This window comes from Ascidia mentula, chromosome 4, assembly GCF_947561715.1.
Source record: "Ascidia mentula chromosome 4, kaAscMent1.1, whole genome shotgun sequence".
Taxonomy (NCBI): Eukaryota; Metazoa; Chordata; class Ascidiacea; order Phlebobranchia; family Ascidiidae; genus Ascidia; species Ascidia mentula.
The window spans coordinates 13,875,339-13,887,971 of record NC_138569.1 but is presented as its reverse complement, the minus strand read 5'-3'; positions in this window follow the sequence as shown (position 1 = coordinate 13,887,971).

The following is a 12,633-nucleotide window of genomic DNA, read 5'->3' as shown; positions in this document are numbered from 1 at the left end:
CAAAAGTTTTTAAATCTTGTAGATGAGGTTAAAGTTTTCTTTTTCAGATGCCTTCATGTGAAAAACATGCTTCATTTTTAACAAATGATTTATATAAAGGAGGACATAACGCATAAAAATATACGCTGAAACCATAGTATACTAAACATACTATGCTGAAACAGATAGCATTAAATGCAATTACACTATGAGGTTCACCGAGTGCAGATTTTTACATCATGTTAAAAATAAGGGGACTCGAATCAAAAAAAGGTTTGGAAACACTTGTTAGAAAACGGCCAAGGTAAACGCGTTCAAACTTGTCGACTGAAAGTGTTGTCGCCTAGCATCCGATAATGGCCCAATGACTACTGTCATTTCGGCGAAATATTTTTTTGTTTCAACGAAATATAATTCACGCATGAATGAACACCACTTCAAGGGATTCATCAAAAACAAAACGCAACTACATACCCAAATTAGAACACATTGACTATCGAAAAACATCAAATGTAACTTTAACATACCTATGCTATCGAATCTGACAATATTCGTTCACATAAGATATACTTTAAGGTCACAAAACTTGTAAATTTGATGCGGTCATGTATCAGGCAGATAGTGGTGTAGTCGCTTGATATAGGCGAACATTTGAAACCTTTCCGGGCCATAAGATTTTTTTAAATTTTGCACAGGGCTTGCCTGAGGCCTGCTGATGAACGTGGTATAAGTTAAAATACCAACTCATTTCAAATTTCCCAGCGAAATGAACTTAACTGCAGGTCACCGCCTGTGACGGCATATAGTCCATTGCCCGCGTACAGCTTCAAGACAAGGTCTCTTGTATAGGCGAACATTTGAAACCTTTCCGGGCCATAAGATTTTTTTAAATTTTGCACAGGGCTTGCCTGAGGCCTGCTGATGAACGTGGTATAAGTTAAAATACCAACTCATTTCAAATTTCCCAGCGAAATGAACTTAACTGCAGGTCACCGCCTGTGACGGCATATAGTCCATTGCCCGCGTACAGCTTGACGACAAGGTCTCTTGTATAGGCGAACATTTGAAACCTTTCCGGGACATAGGATTTTTTTAAATTTTGCACAGGGCTTGCCTGAGGCCTGCTGATGAACGTGGTATAAGTTAAAATACCAACTCATTTCAAATTTCCCAGCGAAATGATCTTAACTGCAGGTCACCGACTGTGACGGCATAGAGCCCATTGCCCGCTTATACCTTGGCGACAGGGTCTCTTGTATAGGCGAACATTTGAAACCTTTCCAGGACATAGGATTTTTTTAAATTTTGCACAGGGCTTGCCTGGAGCCTGCTGATGAACGTGGTATAAGTTAAAATACCAACTCATTTCAAATTTCCCAGCGAAATGGATTTAACCGCAGGTCAACGCCTGTGACGGCATAGAGCCCATTGCCCGCTTATACCTTGGCGACAAGCTCTCTTGTATAGGCGAACATTTGAAACCTTTCCGGGACATAGGATTTTTTTAAATTTTGCACAGGGCTTGCCTGGAGCCTGCTGATGAACGTGGTATAAGTTAAAATACCAACTCATTTCAAATTTCCCAACGAAATGGATTTAACCGCAGGTCAACGACTGTGACGGCATAGAGCCCATTGCCCGCTTATACCTTGGCGACAAGGTCTCTTGTATAGGCGAACATTTGAAACCTTTCCGGGACATAGTATTTTTTAAATTTTGCACAGGGTTTGCCTGAGGCCTGCTGATGAACGTGGTATAAGTTAAAATACCAACTCATTTCAAATTTCCCAGCGAAATGAATTTAACCGCAGGTCACCGCCTGTAACGGCAAAGAGCCCATTGCCAGCATACAGCTTGGCGACAGGGTCTCTTGTATAGGCGAACATTTGAAACCTTTCCGGGACATAGGATTTTTTTAAATTTTGCACAGGGATGGCCTGGAGCCTGCTGATGAACGTGGTATAAGTTAAAATACCAACTCATTTCAAATTTCCCAGCGAAATGGATTTAACTGCAGGTCACCGACTGTGACAAAATAGAGGTCATTGCCCGATTATACCTTGGCGACAAGGTCTCTTGTATAGGCGAACATTTGAAACCTTTCCGGGACATAGGATTTTTTTAAATTTTGCACAGGGCTTGCCTGGAGCCTGCTGATGAACGTGGTATAAGTTAAAATACCAACTCATTTCAAATTTCCCAGCGAAATGGATTTAACCGCAGGTCAACGACTGTGACGACACAGACCCCATTGCCCGCTTATACCTTGGCGACAAGGTCTCTTGTATAGGCGAACATTTGAAACCTTTCCGGGACATAGGATTTTTTTAAATTTTGCACAGGGATGGCCTGGAGCCTGCTGATGAACGTGGTATAAGTTAAAATACCAACTCATTTCAAATTTCCCAGCGAAATGGATTTAACCGCAGGTCACCGACTGTGACGAAATAGAGGTCATTGCCCGATTATACCTTGGCGACAAGGTCTCTTGTATAGGCGAACATTTGAAACCTTTCCGGGACATAGGATTTTTTTAAATTTTGCACAGGGCTTGCCTGAGGCCTGCTGATGAACGTGGTATAAGTTAAAATACCAACTCATTTCAAATTTCCCAGCGAAATGGATTTAACCGCAGGTCAACGACTGTGACGACACAGACCCCATTGCCCGCTTATACCTTGGCGACAAGGTCTCTTGTATAGGCGAACATTTGAAACCTTTCCGGCACATAAGATTTTTTTAAATTTTGCACAGGGATGGCCTGGAGCCTGCTGATGAACGTGGTATAAGTTAAAATACCAACTCATTTCAAATTTCCCAGCGAAATGGATTTAACCGCAGGTCACCGACTGTGACGAAATAGAGGTCATTGCCCGATTATACCTTGGCGACAAGGTCTCTTGTATAGGCGAACATTTGAAACCTTTCCGGGACATAGGATTTTTTTAAATTTTGCACAGGGCTTGCCTGAGGCCTGCTGATGAACGTGGTATAAGTTAAAATACCAACTCATTTCAAATTTCCCAGCGAAATGGATTTAACCGCAGGTCAACGCCTGTGACGGCATAGAGCCCATTGCCCGCTTATACCTTGGCGACAGGGTCTCTTGTATAGGCGAACATTTGAAACCTTTCCGGGACATAGGATTTTTTTAAATTTTGCACAGGGCTTGCCTGAGGCCTGCTGATGAACGTGGTATAAGTTAAAATACCAACTCATTTCAAATTTCCCAGCGAAATGGATTTAACCGCAGGTCAACGCCTGTGACGGCATAGAGCCCATTGCCCGCTTATACCTTGGCGACAGGGTCTCTTGTATAGGCGAACATTTGAAACCTTTCCGGGACATAGGATTTTTTTAAATTTTGCACAGGGATGGCCTGGAGCCTGCTGATGAACGTGGTATAAGTTAAAATACCAACTCATTTCAAATTTCCCAGCGAAATGAACTTAACTGCAGGTCACCGACTGTGACGGCATATAGCCCATTGCCCGCGTACAGCTTGGCGACAAGGTCTCTTGTATAGGCGAACATTTGAAATCTTTCCGGGACATAGGATTTTTTTAAAATTTGCACAGGGTTTGCCTGAGGCCTGCTGATGAACGTGGTATAAGTTAAAATACCAACTCATTTCAAATTTCCCAGCGAAATGGATTTAACCGCAGGTCAACGACTGTGACGAAATAGAGGTCATTGCCCGATTATACCTTGGCGACAAGGTCTCTTGTATAGGCGAACATTTGAAACCTTTCCGGGACATAGGATTTTTTTTAATTTTGCACAGGGATGGTCTGGAGCCTGCTGATGAACGTGGTATAAGTTAAAATACCAACTCATTTCAAATTTCCCAGCGAAATGGATTTAACCGCAGGTCAACGACTGTGACGGCATAGACCCCATTGCCCGCTTATACCTTGGCGACAAGCTCTCTTGTATAGGCGAACATTTGAAACCTTTCCGGGACATAGGATTTTTTTAAATTTTGCACAGGGATGGCCTGGAGCCTGCTGATGAACGTGGTATAAGTTAAAATACCAACTCATTTCAAATTTCCCAGCGAAATGGATTTAACCGCAGGTCAACGACTGTGACGGCAGAGAGCCCATTGCCCGCGTACAGCTTGGCGACAAGGTCTCTTGTATAAGCGAACATTTGAAACCTTTCCGGGACATAGGATTTTTTTAAATTATGCACAGGGCTTGCCTGGAGCATGCAGGTGGACTTGATATTAGTTGAAATACCCACCGGCTCCATAATTCCCAGCGAAACGGCCTCAACCCCAGGTCGTTGTGTGTAACGGCATAGAGGCTGTTTGTGAGCGTAATGGCGGCGGAGACATCTGGACATATAGGCGAAAATTCACACACTTTCCGGGCGATAGAATTTCGTTAATTTTGCACAGGGCTTGCCTAGAGGTTGCAGGTGAACGTGATACAAGTGAAAATTCCAACCGGCTTCAAAATTTCCAGGGAAATGGACTTAACCGCAGGTTATGGTGGGTGACTGCATAGAGGCGGTTGGTTGTGAGATGTAATAAATTAGCCTATTTTGTATCAGTATGCCGGTACTGGTATAAAGCCGCTACACCACGTTAAAGTTCCGGCAATCGTAGTGGTTTTATTTTGCAGATAAAACTACATTTGGATGCAATCACATCCAAATGAAGAAAAGAACTGATCTGAAATGTAAACATATTGTGTTATTCTGAATGTACAACAAAAACATAAGTGATAAGTTAGTTCACATGCATGGATGTGTTCCTATACACTGGTTTAGAACCATTTTGTAGTCAGCCACCCCCTTCCGAAAAACTCTTGTTTATCTAAAATGTATACCAAATGAACGGGAAAACAACAAGCATACATAAGAAGGCTGGCAAATTTAACTGCGTCCTTTTAAACACAAATCGATGGTTTGGAACCGACCCTTCTACACGTTTCCTCGTATGTACTGCTACTCGTACTCATTAAATAGCAAATGATGGCCTCAAAGTACAAAACGTTGTTTAGGAAAAGTTCACATTCAGTATTTTGTCAATCAACATTTCACTCAACATGCTTCCTTCCACAATCAAACCTGGTTTCGAATCTCGGCCGCAAAATGATTCACGGAAAACCTGACTACCAACAAGTCGTTGACGCAGGAGACGTCGACAAAACGAATATTCAACGAATCGCATTATATTGTTCATTTCATCCTGGGAAATTGTAAGGGGGGAATTCAGTAAAAATTCAGTGGGGTCCTGCTGCTCATTTAAATTATAATTAGGGTGACTACAAACGTCTTTAACCAATTGCAAGTATGATGAGGAATCAACGTTGTTCAGTGTAAGATGACAAACTAAGTGACCAATCCTACCTTCTATCGTTGTTTTACTGGGAAAAACTCAAGGGCGATCTAACAAACTTTGAAGAGCTTGTAACACAGAATTTAACCAACAGTTATTGTATAAATTTGTAAGACCGGCCAAAACTAGCTTGTTTTTAACAATCCAAGTATTTAGTTTGTCACTGCAACTGATCGATTCCTGGACAAGCGCAAACACCATCCCAATAAGATATCGCGCAACGTCGAACTCAATCTTATCAATCCCAATTACGTTGTTTACAATTTTTTCTACGGTGAAACATACACACAAACCGCAACTAGACAGATCGCTTTGATGTACTAGTGAGTCGGATTTAAAAGAAACATCACGACCGGTTATTGAAACAAAAATCGAAATTAAAAATTTTCTTACTAAAGACCTGAGTTCCTTTCGCGAACTTCCAGTAGAATCATAAAGAACCATTTCGTTCTCAAAATTTTTAAACCACAAAATCACAAAATGCCCTTCAAAAAGAACTGGAATAAAAACATGCTCACACAAACGTTCGTTGTGAAACATACCATGAAGTGCTTTGCGAATATTTTTGAATTGTTTGCCCTGCAAAATTTCTCCCGCTGTAATTGTTAAGTCGTTATGTGTTTTCGCCGGGTTTTGAGTTAAAGCACAATAAGTTTTCCCACGAGGTCTACTGCAAAGGGAACACAAATCTAACCAAGAAACTGACTGACGACAGGGCATGACGAGGGCGGTGTCAAAAATTCGTAAAAATTTTCATTTCGTTTTGGACAGTTTGTAAAAAATGTCATCGTCGGGGTGCATTTAAGTGTTGACATTGGTTGTGGAGAAAGTGATTTTTCGTTTTCGTATTTCAAACGTTTACATATGATTTCCGAAGAGTAAAAACTAGTTTTGTTTCTTTTCCTCTTTTTAAACTTTGACTCCACAACCAATGTTCGTTTAGCGGTTTTAGTGTTGTTTGGGTTTGAAGGGGATTTGTTCGGTTTTCCACGAAAGCTCATTAACGAATCGGCAGAGTTTTTCTAAAACTTTAATGGCATCATAGTATTTCAAAGCAAAATCGTCTATTCGAGCTATTCGCTTTCCATCAATTACGTTTCGTTTTAAATCTCGAAAATGTTGCTCAATAATTCCTTGAGTTTTGTTGTTGTGAAGGATTGTTTGGTGGAGGCAACTCTTTTTCACATTGCAATCTTTCGAGTACGTAATAAACATGTTGGCCTGTTCGTTGGTGGATTTACCGTCGTGGAATTGCCGTGACAAATCCCCAAGCATTATAAGTTATAACTTAGACGTTGAACATATTCTGCTTAAAACCACATCTATCAAACGTTCACATAATTTCGGATTGTAATAGACATTGGCGCCAATTTGTGAGGAAGTTCCAGTGCCAGTGGAATCAAAATACGCAATATCAAACGCGCACACGCGATAAAATTGTTTTATCTGTGCGTCGGAATACATTGCCACCATAGGAAAATGCGCCGAAATACAACGAATAAATTTTTTATCCATTTTTAGTCGCTGCATATTTAAATTTACAAACCATAAATCGCTTATTCGTTTGCTGCCACTATGTTCGCATTTAATGTTGTTTAAAACTGATTGTGAAGGCAAATATGTGCAAGCCCCGAACCAACGTTCCTCTGGCAATAATTTGTCGAACATATCGCGATATTGTTTCACTGCAGTTTGATGCTGCAGTTTTTTGCGAAGTTCTTCCCTCATTAGTCCACACTACATTTCTTACAAGCGCGGTGGTGGTTTCTTTTTCCAGTAATTTGTACGTGGCCTTCAACTTTATCCACAAACGACCAAAACGTCACTTTAAATTTTACCTCACAAACACAATTTTCACATCTTTTGTGCGCACAATACAAGTTTACCCAACCTTCCTTATAACATTGGTCAAAGTTCTTGATATTCTTCACGCCACTGCAGTTAACCAAGTAATTTTTAGCTTTGTTCGGGACACAACCCGCGTAAATTTTCCGAAGGTGCATTACTGTGACATCAACGTACGCTTTACTACCAAAGTGATTTGCGAATCTATTTTGATTGCCATTCCTGAAGTGAAAGAACGAATTTACTGTCTATCGCGACGTCGGCTGCATATTGATGGGTTTCGAAACTTATTCCACCAAGTTCACTTGTCACGTCAAAATTTTCATGTAATATCGAATTAAAGTTCATGCCATTGTTTTCATTGGTCAAATTATTGTGAACTTTTGCAGATGCCTCATCACTTCTAAATTGTGTATACAGCTGTCAACGGTGTAGTAAAAGCATGTAAAAGTGCGACAGGTGAACTTGTTACATGCGACTGAAAATCTAGTCCAGAAAACGATGATGGAAACATCCCTTCATCGGTGTCCATCACTCTTTGCTCTCTATTATTTGTAACAGTTTTATCACCACCAACAGCAAAATCATCGGATTTGAATGGCCTATGTTATACAAAACAAGATTTCGAGCACAAATCAAATCCAGGACAAACCAAATGCGACCGTTTCCATTGATTTTCCGTTAAACCTACAGCGACGGCCGTTTCCTCAAATACACATCTGGGATGAAACCATTGCTGGAAAGATTCACATTCAACCATTAAAGTGCCATCATAGGGCGCGTTACAAATACAAAATAAAGCCTCACCGAAAGGCGTTTTGGGCTGTGTGGACAACTTCGGTGATGGTTCGCAACAATTACGTTGTTTGAAATACGACTGTGCCGTTTTGCGAAATGATTTATCTTCTAGCCAAACTTTTTTACTTTCATCCTGTTTTTTTCATTTACTGGAAGTTTGCAATATTTCAAAACTGCTTTTACGGCCTTGTTTGGTAGTTTTAACTTGTGGGGGTATTCTTGTAGGCACTCCACTAAAGATGGTAATGTGGCGTAAAACAAATTTTGCTTTTGGTGACCTGGGCTATGTGGAGAAAGATCAAGACGTTGAATCAATGTGTTTTGTAATTTATGGACTTCACAAAAATTCAGCAACTTTTTAAATCGCCTGTTAACTTGCATTCCGGTCCAAAGATCTTTGGAACGAAGAAAGTTCAAACGACTTTTCGTGGTAAACTTTTTCAATCGATGTAAACGCAAGTACTTACAAATTGTGTCAATTTTTTCATTGCAAGTTTTACACCGTGAACCACCGGTGAGGACCAGGCGACAAGACAACTGCAGCGGCGTTAATAAAAACAAACCGGGAATGCCACTATTCGAATGATTTTCCGAGTTAATCGCTGGACTCCGGAAACAAAACCAAAGCTGTTTAAGGCGAAACAACAAATATACCCAAACCCAACCGAACATGTTCGCTTATATACAAGTGACCTTGTCGCCAAGCTGAATGCTGGCAATGGGTTCTTTGCCGTCACAGTCGTTGACCTGCGGTTAAATCCATTTCGCTGGGAAATTTGAAATGAGTTGGTATTTTAACTTATACCACGTTCATCAGCAGGCTCCAGGCCATCCCTGTGCAAAATTTAAAAAAATCCTATGTCCCGGAAAGGTTTCAAATGTTCGCCTATACAAGAGACCCTGTCGCCAAGGTATAAGCGGGCAATGGGCTCTATGCCGTCACAGGCGTTGACCTGCGGTTAAATCCATTTCGCTGGGAAATTTGAAATGAGTTGGTATTTTAACTTATACCACGTTCATCAGCAGGCTCCAGGCCATCCCTGTGCAAAATTTAAAAAAATCCTATGTCCCGGAAAGGTTTCAAATGTTCGCCTATACAAGAGACCTTGTCGCCAAGGTATAAGCGGGCAATGGGGTCTGTGTCGTCACAGTCGTTGACCTGCGGTTAAATCCATTTCGCTGGGAAATTTGAAATGAGTTGGTATTTTAACTTATACCACGTTCATCAGCAGGCTCCAGGCCATCCCTGTGCAAAATTTAAAAAAATCCTATGTCCCGGAAAGGTTTCAAATGTTCGCCTATACAAGAGACCCTGTCGCCAAGCTGTATGCTGGCAATGGGCTCTTTGCCGTTACAGGCGGTGACCTGCAGTTAAGTTCATTTCGCTGGGAAATTTGAAATGAGTTGGTATTTTAACTTATACCACGTTCATCAGCAGGCCTCAGGCAAACCCTGTGCAAAATTTAAAAAAATCCTATGTCCCGGAAAGGTTTCAAATGTTCGCCTATACAAGAGACCTTGTCGCCAAGGTATAAGCGGGCAATGGGCTCTATGCCGTCACAGTCGTTGACCTGCGGTTAAATCCATTTCGCTGGGAAATTTGAAATGAGTTGGTATTTTAACTTATACCACGTTCATCAGCAGGCTCCAGGCCATCCCTGTGCAAAATTTAAAAAAATCCTATGTCCCGGAAAGGTTTCAAATGTTCGCCTATACAAGAGACCTTGTCGCCAAGGTATAAGCGGGCAATGGGGTCTGTGTCGTCACAGTCGTTGACCTGCGGTTAAATCCATTTCGCTGGGAAATTTGAAATGAGTTGGTATTTTAACTTATACCACGTTCATCAGCAGGCTCCAGGCAAGCCCTGTGCAAAATTTAAAAAAATCCTATGTCCCGGAAAGGTTTCAAATGTTCGCCTATACAAGAGACCTTGTCGCCAAGGTATAATCGGGCAATGACCTCTATTTTGTCACAGTCGGTGACCTGCAGTTAAATCCATTTCGCTGGGAAATTTGAAATGAGTTGGTATTTTAACTTATACCACGTTCATCAGCAGGCTCCAGGCCATCCCTGTGCAAAATTTAAAAAAATCCTATGTCCCGGAAAGGTTTCAAATGTTCGCCTATACAAGAGACCTTGTCGCCAAGGTATAAGCGGGCAATGGGGTCTGTGTCGTCACAGTCGTTGACCTGCGGTTAAATCCATTTCGCTGAGAAATTTGAAATGAGTTGGTATTTTAACTTATACCACGTTCATCAGCAGGCCTCAGGCAAGCCCTGTGCAAAATTAAAAAAAATCCTATGTCCCGGAAAGGTTTCAAATGTTCGCCTATACAAGAGACCTTGTCGCCAAGGTATAATCGGGCAATGACCTCTATTTCGTCACAGTCGGTGACCTGCGGTTAAATCCATTTCGCTGGGAAATTTGAAATGAGTTGGTATTTTAACTTATACCACGTTCATCAGCAGGCTCCAGGCCATCCCTGTGCAAAATTTAAAAAAATCCTATGTCCCGGAAAGGTTTCAAATGTTCGCCTATACAAGAGACCCTGTCGCCAAGCTGTATGCTGGCAATGGGCTCTTTGCCGTTACAGGCGGTGACCTGCAGTTAAGTTCATTTCGCTGGGAAATTTGAAATGAGTTGGTATTTTAACTTATACCACGTTCATCAGCAGGCCTCAGGCAAACCCTGTGCAAAATTTAAAAAAATCCTATGTCCCGGAAAGGTTTCAAATGTTCGCCTATACAAGAGACCTTGTCGCCAAGGTATAAGCGGGCAATGGGCTCTATGCCGTCACAGTCGTTGACCTGCGGTTAAATCCATTTCGCTGGGAAATTTGAAATGAGTTGGTATTTTAACTTATACCACGTTCATCAGCAGGCTCCAGGCCATCCCTGTGCAAAATTTAAAAAAATCCTATGTCCCGGAAAGGTTTCAAATGTTCGCCTATACAAGAGACCTTGTCGCCAAGGTATAAGCGGGCAATGGGGTCTGTGTCGTCACAGTCGTTGACCTGCGGTTAAATCCATTTCGCTGGGAAATTTGAAATGAGTTGGTATTTTAACTTATACCACGTTCATCAGCAGGCTCCAGGCAAGCCCTGTGCAAAATTTAAAAAAATCCTATGTCCCGGAAAGGTTTCAAATGTTCGCCTATACAAGAGACCTTGTCGCCAAGGTATAATCGGGCAATGACCTCTATTTTGTCACAGTCGGTGACCTGCAGTTAAATCCATTTCGCTGGGAAATTTGAAATGAGTTGGTATTTTAACTTATACCACGTTCATCAGCAGGCTCCAGGCCATCCCTGTGCAAAATTTAAAAAAATCCTATGTCCCGGAAAGGTTTCAAATGTTCGCCTATACAAGAGACCCTGTCGCCAAGCTGTATGCTGGCAATGGGCTCTTTGCCGTTACAGGCGGTGACCTGCGGTTAAATTCATTTCGCTGGGAAATTTGAAATGAGTTGGTATTTTAACTTATACCACGTTCATCAGCAGGCCTCAGGCAAACCCTGTGCAAAATTTAAAAAATACTATGTCCCGGAAAGGTTTCAAATGTTCGCCTATACAAGAGACCTTGTCGCCAAGGTATAAGCGGGCAATGGGCTCTATGCCGTCACAGTCGTTGACCTGCGGTTAAATCCATTTCGTTGGGAAATTTGAAATGAGTTGGTATTTTAACGTATACCACGTTCATCAGCAGGCTCCAGGCCATCCCTTTGCAAAATTAAAAAAATACTATGTGCCGGAAAGGTTTCAAATGTTCGCCTATACAAGAGACCTTGTCGCCAAGGTATAAGCGGGCAATGGGGTCTGTGTCGTCACAGTCGTTGACCTGCGGTTAAATCCATTTCGCTGGGAAATTTGAAATGAGTTGGTATTTTAACTTATACCACGTTCATCAGCAGGCTCCAGGCAAGCCCTGTGCAAAATTTAAAAAAATCCTATGTCCCGGAAAGGTTTCAAATGTTCGCCTATACAAGAGAGCTTGTCGCCAAGGTATAAGCGGGCAATGGGCTCTATGCCGTCACAGGCGTTGACCTGCGGTTAAATCCATTTCGCTGGGAAATTTGAAATGAGTTGGTATTTTAACTTATACCACGTTCATCAGCAGGCTCCAGGCAAGCCCTGTGCAAAATTTAAAAAAATCCTATGTCCTGGAAAGGTTTCAAATGTTCGCCTATACAAGAGACCCTGTCGCCAAGGTATAAGCGGGCAATGGGCTCTATGCCGTCACAGTCGGTGACCTGCAGTTAAGATCATTTCGCTGGGAAATTTGAAATGAGTTGGTATTTTAACTTATACCACGTTCATCAGCAGGCCTCAGGCAAGCCCTGTGCAAAATTTAAAAAAATCCTATGTCCCGGAAAGGTTTCAAATGTTCGCCTATACAAGAGACCTTGTCGTCAAGCTGTACGCGGGCAATGGACTATATGCCGTCACAGGCGGTGACCTGCAGTTAAGTTCATTTCGCTGGGAAATTTGAAATGAGTTGGTATTTTAACTTATACCACGTTCATCAGCAGGCCTCAGGCAAGCCCTGTGCAAAATTTAAAAAAATCTTATGGCCCGGAAAGGTTTCAAATGTTCGCCTATATCAAGCGACTACACCACTATCTGCCTGATACATGACCGCATCAAATTTACAAGTTTTGTGACCTTAA